We start from the raw sequence: 16889 nt of genomic DNA, 5'->3' as shown, positions 1-16889 counted from the left end.
ATTCTGTCGAAGACTCAGAAAAATCTGCCGACGTGTCATCCGATACGCCTGGGGAAAATACTGACTCTCGAATGCCTCTCTAAATCTCGCCCATGTAATATGCTGCTCGCCTATAATCGAGCGCTGCGTGTCCCACCAGATCACTGCCTCATCTCGCAGGTGGTAAGCAGTTAGCTCGGCCTTCTCCCACTCGGAGCAGGCCATGTAAAAGAATGTCCGCTCCATAGTCTCAATCCAGGACTGAGCTATGCTCGGATTAGTCTCCCCGCGGAATAATGTGAATCGACTCTTCATCGACTCGGCTAAGGCTGGGATCCGTGCTCGTGCCGCAACTATACCAGTAGGGATCGCTGCGGAACTAGGTAGAGCCACTGGAGCTGATCCTATTGGTGGTACTGAGGGGAAGGCCGGAAGAGGTACCACTGGTGCCGCCGTATAAACTGGGGTGGGTACTGCTGGTGGAAATGCTGAGTAGGCATAAGTAGGGGCGACTGGAGGTATGATGGGCGGTACCGGGTAAGATGTAACAGGTACTGCTGGTGCAGGTACCGAGTATGTAGTAACCGGCACAGGTATCTGGGGTGCCAAGTACGTAGTAGCAGGCGTGGCTAGAGGGGCTATCGAGTATACTGCAGGTACTACTGCTGGGGGAGGTGCTGAATATGCCGACGGTGGTACCACTGGTGGTATAGTCGAGGTAGGTACCTTGAAAGTCGGAGCTATCGGGGTTTGATAAGCACCCGTACCCACAATGACCTGAGGAGTCTGCCCCTGACGGACAGGCTCAACCCTAACAGACCTCTCTGAAGACTCTGTCTCAGGAGAATCTAACGACCTCTTACGTGGCCGCCCACGTCTCGGTGCCGGTACACGTGTAGGTGGCATATCTGTAAAGAAAATGTTACCCAGATATCACTACAGGTATAAGAACTGAAAAATTACCTAAATTACCTATTTGCCGTCTGGAGATATCCTGTCGCTGCTTAGCCCCAAATAGAACCAATAAAACCTCGTCAAAATGCCTCGGAATTTCGAAACGAGAAAATCGACTGAAATCCGGACAAATCCGAAAATACCGAGAAAGGCTCACGAAAGTAAGCATCGTAAATCCGAAACTCGACAAGTAGGTATCGCAAAACTTTGCTCTGATACCAAATAAATTGGTATCAGATAACATCTCGAAAATCCAAAACGAAGAGCAAGTATCGTGAGCCTAGCTCTGATACCAAATAAATTGGTATCAGATAAACCTCAAAAATCCAAAACGAAGAGCAAGTATCGTGAGCCTAGCTCTGATACCAAATAAATTGTCACGCCCCAGGTAGTCCCTGTCTGAAGAAATTTCGGCAGCATCTCCCCTGTACGGCGGACAATATGAATCTCGAATACATATATCTCCATACCTCGGCCACACACGGCCGGAATAATACAATACAAATAAGAACAAACCACGCAGTTTATATCAACATTCCACATAATTCAACCTATAATCCATCCACGCAGTTTAATAAGGAAAGACAATATAGAATCTCGAAGATATATGTAAAACATCCTACTCCACTACATCGAAGAAACAAATCCACGAAGTAATGGAAATACAACCGCAGCGGAAAACCAAAAGTAGTAAACCCGAATGTTCAATGTAAAGTCCACAATACAAACCCACAATACCAGTATATAAGATGCAAAAGCAAAATATAATCCGACACAGAAAATCCTCGCGATAATGGGGCTAGCGACTGGAATCTCTCCTGACGGCCTCAACCTGAAAAGTAGTAACAACGGGGTGAGTTCAAAGAACTCAGCTGGTAATCCAATAGACATGTACAACAATATATAACTACCAGTAATATCCTAAGGTATAGTCTCCTAAACCATAGGATCAATAGTACAGTTCTCTAACCATACAACCTACGGTATAGTCTCCTAACAGTTCAACAGATATGCAGAGCTAAAACAAACTGTAGTAACCCACAATATGCATAAAGCACAATCTATAGCAAGAATAATAAGGAAATGCATAACTGTAATAAACTGTACTCACCTGCGAGGCTTGGGCAAATGACTGTGGACATACACAGACAAAGATAGTAAGAGCAAATAAGCATGTATCCTGTATGCATGTCAATCATATGCAGTCACTCAAGTGCATCATCCAATATGCAACAATCACAATAAATGTAATATGTGCATATGATGCAATATGACATGGTCACCCCTGACGCTAGTCAGCCGTCTCACACGCGATGGCGAGACCGAGTAGGTAGGGCTATGACACCGTGCACTCTGTCGTCACTACCCCTGATGAGTGACCGAGTGGACGGGATGCTGTCGGAGTACACCTATCCTCCTACCTCAAACATAGTGAGGGAGCGTAACGCTCTCAACTCCCGGTACGCAATGACGGGGAGGGATCCCTGTCCGCTACCACGCTGCAGTCACACTACCCGTGAGCGGACCAGCGGAGCACCACAGAGCAACTGCCATACACACCCTGGGTGATGTGCCACTACCCATGCAGTGGTCACGTTGTGTGCAGGCCCGTGTAGCCGGCCGACGAGCTCAACAATAATGGAGTCGTCCATCGCCCAGCATGCAATCATGCAGGATGGTGCATGATGCTATAGTATGTCATACCTGCACATAGCCTCCTCCATATATGTGTGTGCCCAAAAGGTAAACGCATATATATAACCATGATATAAACAGCATAAATCCAAAGACATCACATATAACAATGATGTAAGTATCATGAATCCAAGAGCATGTATCACACATGTAAAGCAACTAATCCAGTAGAGTAGAGCACTATAGATATGCATCTCTATGAACATATATATACATGGCAAGAGGTAAATATCCAATCCTGAAGTAAAGCAACTAGCAGATGAAGCATGTGATAGGTATCAACTAGCTAAGACCAGGGAAGAAAATAATCTACTATCTGCCACTAGTAAATATATATAAGCTACACATATCATAAGATATTATCAAAAGATAAGTCAGAGGGTACCCGCCTCAAATAGAAGGTACAATCCCAAATCCGAAGTCAACGTCGAGACGCCTGTCTCGAATCAAAGTCCTGCGTCAAACAACATATATATATTTTATTTAGCTAAATCCCAAGAATAGCCAAATAAAATCCCTAAAATCAAATTAGGGCAAAACCCAAATCAACATAACCACAACTTACCTAACTAAAACTAATGGTCGATTAGGGTTAGTTACCTAATCCCTAATCACCAATTTGATTAGATATCCAAACTAGATTAGATCCAATAGTTAACTAGGGTTAATTGCTTAACCCTAATTATTCCATTAGATTAAATCTACGTAAATAATTCTAATCATAATCAACAACTAGTAATCCAAATACTCCTAATTCAAATCTACACATAATCTATAACATGTTCCAACCAAAATTCATTTCAAACCTAACCCTAAATCAACACTACACATGTATCAAACTCCCTACACATACCTCAATTCCCAGCTGAACAAGGTGCTGTATCAAAGTACTCTGAGGTATGGATGACTGCCGAACCAAACTGAGCTGGCTGGGTGAGGTGTCTGCCGAAGCCAAAGACACCACAGCAAGAACCAAAACAAATCTTCACCTTGCTGGATCAGAAAACCCACAGCAACCTCTGCTGGAGTTCTTTCCCAATTCACCCGAGACCTCAATCAGCAGCGACACAGAGGGAATCCAAGATCACCTTCACAGAACCTCCCCTCCCTATATCGGGTCAAGATGAGGAAATCACAATTCAACACAAAACATAACTCAATCAATCGAAATCCGAAGACACCTTACCTTCAATCGGTTGTCTCCAGAAAACGTCGCCCAATCCGATCCGTGAAACAACGTACCAAGGATTCTTCTATCCCCAAATCAACACGAACGAAGGTTGGATCCAAGATCGGACCTAGGATTGCCGACCATTAGAGAGAGAGCAGAATCGAGGAAGAAACCCAACGCTAGGCACAATACCGAGAAATAGAAGAGTAAGGTTCGGATACATACCCTTGAAACCCTAATTAACTCTTCACGCCGGCGATCAAATGGATCTCGCGTCGATCGGAGAAGGAAGAGCCAACCGAATCGGAAAGAAAGTTCGCGGCAGACTTGATGATAGGATATCAGGAGGGTTCGCCTCCTTGTTCGACCTCTGGCGAGGCGCCGACGACGAGCTCCTCCGGCGAAGATGACAATCGCCGCAGATCTGTCCGCGACAGGGAGAGAGAGCGCGTGAGCAGAGGGAAGATCGGGGAAGGAGAATTGGTGTTTTAGGGTTGGGAAAAGAATTAAATAAAGGAATTGGATATATATATTAAACATTTCCTCACTTAAACGGGTATCCCAAACAGGCTTTATCCGAACCCAAAATTTATCCCCTCAAAACCCTCCGTACGAGCTCCGAAAAATTCCCAGAAAATTTCTAAAAATTCCAGAAAAACTTTATAAGGCTATTTCCAAATAACCCTATTAATTAAATTTTTCGAGATCTCACAACAAGAAACTGCAACATGTATCACAAATGATGCACAATTACAAGCAGTGCCACGTCGTAGTGGGAGGGTTGTTCGACAACCTGGTATATTCATGTTTTTGGGAGAGTCTTGGACTTGATCCCTGGTGAACATGAACCTGATTCCTGCACATATGATGAAGCAATCCAAGATAAAGATGCAGCATCTTGGCAAAGTGGAATGAACTTTGAAATAGAATCTATGTATTCTAATAAGGTTTGGGAACTTGTAGAACCACCAAATGGTGTAAAAGCCATTGGTTATAAATAGGTGTACAATAGAAAAAGAAGGACAGACGGGAAGGTGGAAACTTTCAAAGCAAGTCTTGTTGAAAAAGGGTATCGATTGTGAGGAAACCTTTTTACCGGTAGCCATGCTTAAGTCTATCCAGATTCTTTTATCTATTGCTACTCATATGGATTATGAGATATGGTAAATGGATGTCAACGCAGCTTTCCTTATTGGAAGTCTTAAAAAAAACATCCATATAAAGCAACCAGGGAGATTCATTACGAAGGGCAAAGAGCATCTTGTATATATGCTCAATCGGTCTATTTTTTGACTAAAGAGATCTTGGAACATCCATTTTAATGAAGTAATTCGGTATTATGGATTTATTCAGTGTCTGGATGAGTCTTGTAGTGTGATGGAAATGTGGTGGTATTTCTTGTACTATACGTAGATGACATTTTGTTAGTTGGCAAAAATATCAAAGTGTTGTCAGAAGTAAGGGTATGATTGTCCAAGCAATTCAATATGAAGGACTTGGGAGAATGCAGACATATTCTTGGGATCAAAGTAATAAGGGATCACAAGAAAAGAATATTATGCTTATTCCAAGCTTCATATATCGATACTATCCTAGCTCGTTTTAGCATGCAAAACTTCAAGAAAGGTTTTCTACCTTTTCGGCATGGAGTACCTTTATCTAAAGAGATGTCTCCTAAGACATCAAAAGAGATAAAGGAAATGAAGGCAATTCCTTATGCTGTAGGAAGCCTAATGTATGCGATGCTATGTACGAGACCGGATACCTGTTTTACCGTAGGCATGGTTAACATATATCAAAGTAACCCAAGACAAGGACATTGGACTACCGTAAAGCATATAGTGCCTGAGAAGGACTAGAGGTTATATGCTAGTTTACTAAGCAGATAACTTGCTCCTTGTGGGTTAAACAGATTTGGTTTTCCAATCAGATAGGGAGAATAGTAAGTCAACCTCGGGGTTTTGTGTTTACTTTAAGAAGTGGAGCCATAACAATGGAGGAGTGTTAAGCAAAAATGCATTTTAGACTCCAACATGGAAGCTGAGTATGTGGCAGCCTCTAAGGCAGCCATAGAAGTTGTATGACTCAGAAACTTCATGATGGACTTAGCTGTGATTCCTGGTTTGCCTAAAATTATTACAGTGTATTGTGATAATAAGTGGTGCAGTAGCAAACTCGAAGGAACCACGAGCCCATAAGGCAAGTAAACACATAGAGCGTAAGTACCACCAAATACGAGACATCGTATAATGAGGAAAAGTTGTTGTCATCTAGATTGCATCAGCAGATAACTTGGATCTTTTCACTAAGGCCCTTAAGGTAAGAGCTTTTGATGGGCATGTTGAGGAGATGAGAATCAGATGTATGGCAGCATATATGACAGCATAGTCTTTTAGTATAAGTGGGAGAATGTTAGGATGTATACTAAAATCCTAGCTTTTGTATAAACATTTATAAGAATCACATTGGTCAAATGTCTACATTTTTGCTAAGTGTAGTTGTCCATTTAATTTATATTGAAGATAACATGGTGTGAGGAGACACACAGAAGATCATGTTATCAGTTCCTTATAAATTATAAATAGTAGCTCACAACCAAGATGGAATGGGACAAACCATTGGAGTGGTTGTAGTGTAATTTGGTATTAGTTCATCTTTACTATAAAATTACACTAGTACACTATGAGTGTATTGAGCAGGACCATTTGAGGTAGTTTCTTTTATACTGACTACATAAAAGAACAAAACCTCTGTTTTTATGGAAGTGCATACTCTTAATCATGATATAATAACAAGCACGTATACTTAATATTTATTTCTTTAATTTATCAAAGGGTGCGATTTAGCTCGTTAAATCAATAGGCCTAATAAGTTGGGAATGATATTATTTATATGGTGTGTTGTTGATTATAGAATGAAACTATGTCCTAGTAATCTAGGTTGATGATGTCCCCTTGAGGAGCTCATAAGGATTGTCATGTAAACCCTGTAGGTGGACTTAGTCTGACATGACAATGAAGTTGAGTGGTACTACTCTTGGAGCTAGATATTAATTAAGTGAGTTGTCAGTAACTCATTTAATTAGTGAACATTCGATATCTTAAACACAGGGAGATTAATGCACTCATATAAGAAGGGGCCCATAATGTAATTTGGGATTGGTGCGGTAGTTCAATAATAACTCTTTAGTGATATGAATTATTATTGATGAACTTGAGTTGGGTGTTCGAGGCGAACACAGGAAGCTCAAGCTCATCAGGAGACCAAAACCAATTTCTCCTCTCGGTCCCTGTTGTAGCCTCTATAAATCCTTGTATCCACAAAGTCCACTTCTTATCCAAGTAATGGGCCGGACACATCCTTGCTTGGTGTAAGGGGCCGGCCAAGCATGAGCTTGGAAGCCAAGAGGTGGCCGACCAAGCTTGGTGCCCAAGCTAGGGGTCGACCACTAAGAAAGGAAAAGGAATTTTTTGTAAACAAAATTTTATTAAATCTTTCCTTATTTGTAGTAATCTACAATGGTTAAAAGAGAGATTTTATTTTGTTAAAATCTTTCCTTTTTTGTAGTTATCTACAATGGTTAAAAGAGAGATTTTAATTTTGTTAAAAACTTTCCTTTTATAGCCATCTTCATGAATTTAAAAGAGAGTTTTAAAATTTCAAAATCTTTCCTTTTATAACTATCTACAAAAGATTAAAGAGAGATTTTAATTTTGATAAAATCTTTCCTTATTTGTAGTTATCTATAATGTTTAAAAGAGAGATTTTAATTTTTGATAAAACTTTCTCTTTTTGTAACCATGATTTAAAAAGGAGAAGTTTTAATTAATCTTTCTTTTTTTTGTAGTTGTCTACATGTTTTAAAAGAGAGAGATTAATTTTAAAATTTTCTTTTATTGCCATGTACAATAGGAAATTTAGAAAAGAGATATTTTAATTGTTGTTAAAATTTTCTTTTTTAATAGGATAACCATAGTACACACCATTGTAGGATCGAGACATACTAGGGAGGGAGGGGGGTGAATAGTACCCGTAGCTTTTTTGCACTTTCAGAAAACACAGAATAAATGTAGTGGAAATAGTAAGCAAAATAGTGGAAGTAAAACAATCGTTAACACGTGTTGGTTTTACTTGGTTCAAATCCTTTGACGACTCCTATTCCAAGGTCCGCGATCGTCGATCACTTTTATTGTATAATCCACTAACAGTTCAAATATTACAAGTATATTGAATTATAACTTTGCATTAAGTAAAATATATCGACAACTAAAGAATCTGCAAAGTCGCACTTTTCATCGTCGAAGTCGTGTCGCAGAGTCATAGGATCATCCTTGAAGCAGTGCACAAGTGAAGGATTGCGAGAATGAGTTCTTCTTGAGCATCTAGTCGAGTACTTCTTTTATGGGCTGTTGAAGGTACCTTTAACCCCATTGAAGGTACCTCCAGCTCAGATCCTTATCCCCAAATTCGTGGAGATGATAACTCTCGTATTTTGCAAACTTTATCCCTTTGAAGGCGACTTCAATCCCACGGAAGATGCCTTCCATCTGGTATCCAAGACGCCTTCATGCTCTTCAAAGGCGCCTCCCCGCCTCTCTGTCTAAGCCTTTAGCTAAGGTGCTTGAGGCACCTCCAACCTCCCCAGAGGGCGCCTTGAGCACTGCTCATCCGAGCTTATTTTGTGCTTTTTCACTTCCTGTAAGCCATGTTAGTCCAAAATATAAAACATACCCTCTAAGATAAAGCTAACATAATAAAATGTGAATAATAGAACTTCTTGACAATCTTCAAACTATCCAATTATGACTTTTGGATTTCTCAGAAACCCTAGGTTGAACTGACGCCTACTATACTCTCAACGGGGAATGCATCCTTATCTACTCCTCTCAGGAGAGTTTACCTTTTGCTAGAAAGGTCTTCTAGACCATCTGGATTTTTGCTCAGCGTCTGAGACGTCAGGACTTCATGCTGAACATCTGATCCCCTACTTGTCCAATATTCCATCTAGTGTCTGCGACCCCTAGGATTTTCACTTAGAGTTCTCGACTCTAGGATTTCGCCCAACATCCTTGATTGGCCAAGACTTCGCCCAATCCCCCTGACCAAGAGTTCGTTATCTAACCGTAGCTAGGACTTTTTATAACTTAGGGTTACCACCCCCTAGGACCTTGGGTTACCATCCCTTAGGATCTAGGGTTATCTCCCCCTAAGATTTTTCACATGCTTAAAATCTACTAGAACTTTTGCCTAAGAACACTTAGGACTTTCCTGCAAGCTCAGTCACACTTGTTAGATAACAAGACATCTTAACTTTTAAATCTTTTGTTATAATCAAAACTCAGGTTCGATCGTTTGGTGCTTCCTATACCAACAATCTTCATTTTTTTGATTATGACAACTTGATTCAAAAGTTAAGTAAAACATACAGCAAAAAAAATGTAATATATTGCAAAAGCTAAGAGATAGAAAGAATTAACTTGTTAGCACTCCCTTAATCCCTTAACTTTCTCTCTCCCTTAACTTTTGAATATTCTCTCCTCCTTTGGCATATATCAAAAATAATTTAGGGAGGAAAAAACACTTAATTTCAAAATAAAATATTTTAGTTTTTCAAATACTTTGAAACAAACTATGCTTTTTGAGATAGTAGAATTTTGCTTTGAAAAACTTTTGACAAGGGAGAGGTAAAAATAATTTCAAATAGACTATATTTTGAAAGTAAAAAGTCTTAAAGAAGAACTTGACTTTTGAAAATACTTCATTTTTGAAAGATTTAGTATCTTTGAAAGTATACTTAAAGGTTTTAGCTTTTTCCTTAAAAACTCAGCTAAATTCTTAGATTTGAAAAATACTAGTCATGTACTTAACTTTTGAAAAATTTTAAACATAAACTTAGTAAAATACTTAGCTTTCAAAAAAAAAAAAATTATATAAACTTAGTTAAGTACTTAGCTTTCAAAAGATTTTGATAATAATTTTAATTAAATACTTAGCTTTAAAAATATTTTTATAAACACTTTAACTACTTAGCTTAAAATTTTTTTGACAAAACTTAGTTTGAGTACTTAATTAGCTTTAAAGGGATTTATAAAAACTTAGATAAGTACTTAGCTTTTTGTAAAACTTAGTTAAGTAAAAGTTTCAAAAACTTATTTCATCTTTTTGAAAAGATTTCATAAAAACTTAGATTTTTTTTTCAAAAACTTATTTTTCTAGAAAAATAAACTATTTAAACTTACCTTAAAAAATAATTAATGTTATTTTTCAAAAATAGTTAAACTTTTAAAAATAGTTAAACCAAAGAAAACTTAACTTCCTATTAAAAAATTCTTTGCCGTTTAAAAATAAAAATATTTAACTTAACTCTCTTTTTTTCCCTCTTGATTAATGCTCCAACAAAATTTAGGTAACTTTTTTAAGTTAGGGAATTCTAAAGTCCAAGGATAAAAAATAAAGAATATATTTAAAATAATCATTTATTTTTCTAATTTTTCATCTCACCTTTTTTAAGTTGTCAAATATGTTAAACTTATGAGTTTGTGTAAGATGAAGTTAATATTAAATTTAAGTATCTCTGAATTCTTAAATTTAAGAATATTTGAATTCGAATTTTAAAAAATATGTAAGTTTGAATTTAAAAATATTTAACTTTGAATTTATTTAAGTTTGACTTCTTGAAAATAATTAATTATAATTTAAAAATTAATTAACATTTTAAAATACATAAGATTTCAAAATTTAAAAATTATTTAACATTTGAAAAATAATTAAGTTTGAATTTATTATTAATTAACATTTGAAAAATTAATTAATATTTTAAAATTTAAAAATTTTTGAATTCTTGAATTTAAGAATATTTGAATTTGAATTTTAAAAAATATGTAAGTTTGAATTTAAAAATATTGAACTTTGAATTTATTTAAGTTTGACTTCTTGAAAATAATTAATTATAATTTAAAAATTAATTAAAATTTTAAAATACATAAGATTTCAAAATTTAAAAATTATTTAACATTTGAAAAATAATTAAGTTTGAATTTATTATTAATTAACATTTGAAAAATTAATTAAGATTTTAAAATTTTAAAATTAATTATTATTAATTAATATTTAAAAATAATTAAGATTTTAAAATTTGAATTTAATATTTTAAAAAAATTTAAATTTAAATTGAGTTTGATTAATTTGCTTTGATTAAGTTAGGTTTAAGATTTTAATTAACTAATTTTAAACTTAAATCCATCTTACCCTTTTTCTAAATTGTCAATTAGAGAACCTTATTTATTTTGTGAGTTGATTAATTATATCTTCAAGTTTGATTGAAATCTAAGAATTGATTTACATTTTAGTTGGGCTAAGGTTTAACAGTTAGTCAATTAATCATACATTTCAATAATAGGCTTCCAGGTTGTGGCGAAGCACTATGCCTTCTTGGGTATTGGAACAAAAACCACTTTTAGACAAAGTCTTTTAAGGAAATTAAATATTTAATTTTCTTTCTGAAAATTCTAAGTCTAACTAATCAAGTGTAGATCAAGCCTAAGTCTTTATCTATCCTAATCTAAGCATGTATAAGGAAAATAGTAAATCAAACATCAAACAAGTCTACTTGATAACAAAAATGGTCTTTTTATTAGCTCCCCCTGGATTATAGCCTTGATAAGGTCTTTTAAGATAATAGATTTGATCCTTAGGGATCTAATATTGATCAAGTCCAACTTGATTAATCAGGTTGGACTTAAGGACCCATGCTTGGACTACTTTTATATTTGTTTGCTTAACAAGAGACAGGTATGATTTAAATTTATGTTTGGCTTTATATCTAAGTCCGAATCTATTGTATACAGTGCTTTGTTTTCCACGAATCAGAACAAGGTTCTTGGAACCCAAAGTGAATCGTTCCAATGAGTCCTTGAGTTCTTTGACTTGAGTTTTTAAATTGGAATTCTATTCCTCAAGTTGTTGGACTTGAGTTGAGATTTCATCTTGAACATATTCAGTCAAAGAGCTCAGGTTAGTCTCCTCCTTTATGTTGGAGGATCGGTGGCCGGCTTGAAGGGGGGTTGGATAGCTAGGCCACCCCCAAATCGATTTCTTCTCTACAATACGTTAGTTTGCGCAAGCGGAAATATAGAAACTAAAAACAAAGAAACACAAACGAGATTACAAACGCTAACACGCTCGATGTAACGTGGTTCGGAGATTGCTTGCTCCTACTCCACGACGTGTCCTTGAGGTGGACGAGCCCTTGATCCTTTGGTGGATCAGTCCCCGGCAATCTCCGCTAAAGCTTCTCCTTCTCGGTGGAGCAAACCTCTCACAAAGTTCTCTTCCTCTTTACAAGATGAAACTTAGGGTTAGAAGGAAGAGAGTTGGCTTGGAAGCTTTGGGCAAGATTCAGAAGGTTTACTATGAGTATCAGTAACCCCTTCAATGCCCCAAAGCTCCCCTTAAGTAAGAGGAAAGAGTTGATCACCAATCAACTCAAACCCTGACACCAGTCGACTGGTCCATGCACCAGTCGACTGGTGCTAGCCGTTAGGCAACGCCAACGGCTCTCTTTAGAGCCCGTTTTCTGCCAACGGTCATGTACCAGTCGACTGGTCTTAGGACCAGTCGACTGGTCCCCTTAGTCGACAAGCACAGAATGCTTCTGTGCATTCTGTGAAGCTGGATCAGTCGACTGGTCCCATGACCAGTCGACTGGTCCCAGTACATTCACTCCTCTCATCCTTTCCGGAGTCGCCTTTGAAGTCCTCTTCCTCGGCCTTCGTCCCTCAGATGCACCCGAGCCCGCGGCTCCTCTCCGTGCCATCCTTCACGCTGCCTTGAAGTCCACTTCCTTCGGCTCCACTCCATTGCTCCTCGTCCGCGCGGTCCCTCGGATGTCTTCCACACCATCCTTCACCGACTCAACGATCCGAGCCCTTGGATGAGCTTCCCGAACTTGGTCACACCAAGTCCTTATGTGTTCCACCAAGTCCTGCATGACTCAAACACATATCAAATACATATGAAAGCCTAACTTAAACTCTTTGACACACACATCAAAACCTAGGTCGATTGCACCAACACTTTAGAGTTGTTACCTCCTTTTGGAGTAACTTGATCTAGATATTGGATTTGGCCAACTTTCTTAATAAGTATGTAATTAAGTTTTGTAATTCATCTACTTGAGTACTAGTGATTTGAGAACTTACAATATTGTTTGACCCTTCAGAAACGGATACTGATCTGTGGCTTCTTTCGGGCTCGATTTATGATTTAGCTCTAGTTTCAGACTCAGACTTGATTTTGACAACATATGCTTGTACTGATAGAGCAAGGAAGCTTACTTGCTTGTGTTCTTTGTCAAAGTCTTTTAAGGATTCATACCATGTTGCTTACAAAGCCTTCTTTCTTCTTTGCTTTTGGTTTGGACATTCGGCTTGTAGTGTCCATTCTTGTTATAGCCATAGCAGATAACTTTGAACTTGACTTTTGTGTCTCATTGAGTCACCTTCTTCTTAAGTATTTTTTGAACTAGTTTGACTAGTTCGGTGGTGACTTCGTCTTCGTCTTCATCTTCGAGATCTGATTTGTCTTCAAATTTAGGTTTGGTTTAGTACTTAGGCTTCGACTTCTTGTTTATGAGTTTCCTTGCAAGTAGCGCAATACTTTTTTCAGCCCGAGTAGTATTAATTTGTTCATGAAATTTGAATTTAAAAAATAATTCATCTAATCTAATTATGGAAAGGTCCTTAAATGTCTTGTAAGCATTTACCATTGATGCCCACATTGTATTCCTTGAAAGGCATTAAGTGTGGCCCTGATAATGTTGCGGTTTTCTATCTTTTGGCCAATTACGTATAGTTCGTTAAGCAGGTCTTGGATTCGAGCGTGGAGTTAACTTGTCGACTCACCATCCTGCATTTTAATATTATATAACTTATTTAAAATCAAGTTGTGTTTGCTTACCTTAGTGTCGGAGGTGCCCTCATGCAGCTTGATTAGCTTGTCCCATAATTCCTTGGCACTGTTGAAGGGGCCAACCCGGTTTAGCTTTTCTTTGGTTAAACCACATTGAAGAGTCTAGGCTGCCTTTGCATCAGTTTCAATCTTCTTACAGGTTGGTGTGCCCCATCTATCCCAGGGAATGAGAGCTCCATCTTCGGTGGGATATGTGAATCTCGTTTGGATAATTATCCACATTTCCACCTGCATTTTAAGGTGGTACTTCATTCAACTCTTCCAATACCCGAAGTCTTCATTAGAGAAAAGAGGTGTATGAGTGGTATCGTATCCTTCTTGGTGGGCCATTTATAAAAATCTTGCATACAATAAAAAATGACAAATGTCCCAAGACTTAGTCTTGGATTAGTAGTATTGGAGGAAAATAAAATAAGAGTGTTTCACTAATTTCAAAAATAATAAAATAATAATTAAATAATAAAAATAAAATAATAACAAAAATATTAAGATAAATGTTGTTAAATGCGATATTGCACCAACTTTGACTAATGGTGAAAAAATGAAAGTAAATTTTAAAAAAAAAATATTGAAGGGAAAAAATGAAAGGCATAAATAACACTCCATTCAGCTCTTCCAACTTTAACTAATCATTTTTTTAAAGAAAAATGATATACAATTTTCTTTTTCAAAAAGGAATCCCCTACTTAATTGGCGGTTTCACCAATTCAGAGTAGTCTCACTCTGATTCCAATTATATGATCAAAACGTGCTGGGAGGGGGGGGGGGTGAAAAGTACTCATGGCTTTTTTGTACTTTCGGAAAACATAGAATAAACATAGCGAAAATAGTAAGTAAAATAGTAGAAGTAAAACAATTGCTAACATGTGTTAGTTTTACTTGGTTCGGAACCTTTCACGACTTCTACTCCAAGGCTTACGATCGTCGATTGCTTTCATTGGGTAATCCACTATCAGTTTGAATATTACAAGTATATTGAATTACAACTTTGCATTAAGTAAAATATACCAACAACTTAAGTTTTCGGAAAGTTGAGCTTTTGGTTGTCGGAGTCGTGTCACAGAGTCGTAGGATAATCCTTAAAGCAGTGCACAAATGAAGGAATACCGGGATCAGGGTTGTATTTATAGCTCTGATAGCCTGGAAGGGTTCCGGGTGCCTGAATGTGGATAAAACTTTATCCATGTCTCTAGTCCGGGTGCCTAGAAAGGTTCCGGGTGGCCGAACCGCTTTCGCATAAGGGCGCCTAGCCAAGGCGTCTCGGCTGGACCAAGCCTGTTCAGGTGCCTAGACTCTAGTCAACCTAAAGTTGGCTTTTTTGTTTAGGTCTTCAACTCTAGCTCTGCTCGCTTGGGTTATTTTGGCCATCCGGAATATGGCTCACCTAAATCCATTTTTCGACCTTCTCGAGCAACCTTTTGCTTTGGCTTCTCATCCCTTAGAAACGTGACATGCCTCCTTCTCGTCCGCCAATGTACTCTTTCACAGCGCCTCATCCCTAGGACGCTCTGAGCTCTTCGACTCTATCCTGTGCCGTTCTTTTCACTAGCTGCGACTTCTTATGCTCCTAAGTTCCTGTATACTTAGATACAAGACATCAAAAGACAATAGGACCTAACTCTAACTTGGTTGATCACATCAAAACTATTATAGGGTACTTACAATCTCTCTCTTTTTGATGTGAGCAACCCAAGTTAAGTTAGGGTATCAAAAAATAAATGACAGTATGGTAACAAGTACATATTCTTGAATTAAAAAAATCTTTAAAAATCAAAATATACCCTTCTCCTAGACTTGACCTCTAATTTGTTGGTGCAGCGGGGCCGACAAGAGGGGAGGGGTGAATTGCTAGTAAAATAAGAATACCCTCCTCAAAACTTTCAACTCTAAAATTGTGCAACAATAATAAAAACAAAATCAATTAACAGAAAAGAGAGAAAGGAACTCAGCGAGTTGACTTAGTTACAACCAAGAAGGTTGTTAATCTAAGGCGGTTGAACAGGTGCACTAAGAAAGTCTCCTTTTCTGAAGGCGAAGAAGCCTTTTACACACTAAAAGCTCTTACAAGTTGCTAAGAATTGAATACTGAGTTGATTCAATAATTTCCTAGCACCAGGGGCCTTTATATAGCTCCTGGAAACTCTATCTCGAGTTTTGAGGGGGCCTCCAAAGGGGTTGAGTGGGCCTCCAAGGGGTTTGACCGGATAAAACTCTATCCGATTACAAATAGCCACTTTGGCCAGGTCGAAGGTGCCTCCAATTGCCTTGAAGGCACCCTGGACAAGGTTGAGGGTGCCTTCAAGGCAATGAAGGTGCCTCCAAGACTTCAGGCAGCGCAGGCGCCTTCAACACTTTGTTGAAGGTGCCTCTAGCTAGGTTTTCCAGCTCCTTTGGACTTGTTTTCTTCTACTGAGGCTCCGATTGCTTGGGTGATTGCGGCCAACCGAAATAGGGCTCACCCGAACCTAATTTCCGGCCTTCTCCTCGAGCAGGCTTCCGACCCGACTTCTCGTCCCTCGAACTCCATGCACGTTCTTCTCGTCTACCGGTGTACTCTTCCGCAGCTCTCTCATCCTTCGGACGCACCGAGCCCGTCGAATCCCTTCCCGTGCTGTCTTTCTTGTTAGCTGTGTCTTCCACTCGACTTCCTGCACTCCTAAGCTCCTACACACTTAGCATAGGGATCAAATAACAAGAAGGACCTAACCCAACTTGGTTGATCACATCAAAACAACCATGGGGTCCAACAATCTCCCCCTTTTTGATGTGCATCAACCCAAGTTCATGATAGGGAAAAATAGACGAACAGTAATTTATAGAAATTACTAAACTAACAGTTTAAGCATAAAGATTGCAATAATAGAATTTGCAACACAAAGAAAAAGAATTTTTTAATTCTTAACTCTCCCTAAACTAACTTGTTCCACTTATTCCTATTTCTCCTCCTTTGATCACACAAAAAAATGGGGTCATAATTTTCAAGTAGAAGTTTTCTAAGGAAAAGTTTAAGTTTTAAAAGAAATCATTTTCAAAATAATTTATAAGGTAGTTTTTTTTTAAATAAGATTTAAAATAAATCAATTTCAAAATAATTGTCAAAATTTTTTTTAAAGATTTTGCA

The 16889-nt window shown here is 37.9% G+C and overlaps 1 long non-coding RNA gene across 1 annotated transcript; it reads right to left on the bottom strand.

Annotated features, from left to right (window-relative positions):
- Positions 1 to 3586: 3586 nt before the first annotated feature.
- LOC122029480 lies at positions 3587 to 4126 on the bottom strand. The gene is made up of 3 exons (XR_006125077.1): positions 4025 to 4126; positions 3815 to 3926; positions 3587 to 3736 (listed from the first exon to the last, which is right to left on the bottom strand). It is a non-coding gene; the product is annotated as an uncharacterized LOC122029480 (long non-coding RNA).
- Between the last annotated feature and the right edge of the window lie 12763 nt (positions 4127 to 16889).

Source organism: Zingiber officinale, chromosome 10B (assembly GCF_018446385.1).
Source record: "Zingiber officinale cultivar Zhangliang chromosome 10B, Zo_v1.1, whole genome shotgun sequence".
Lineage (NCBI taxonomy): Eukaryota > Viridiplantae > Streptophyta > Magnoliopsida > Zingiberales > Zingiberaceae > Zingiber > Zingiber officinale.
This window is presented reverse-complemented; position numbering and strand designations above follow the sequence as displayed.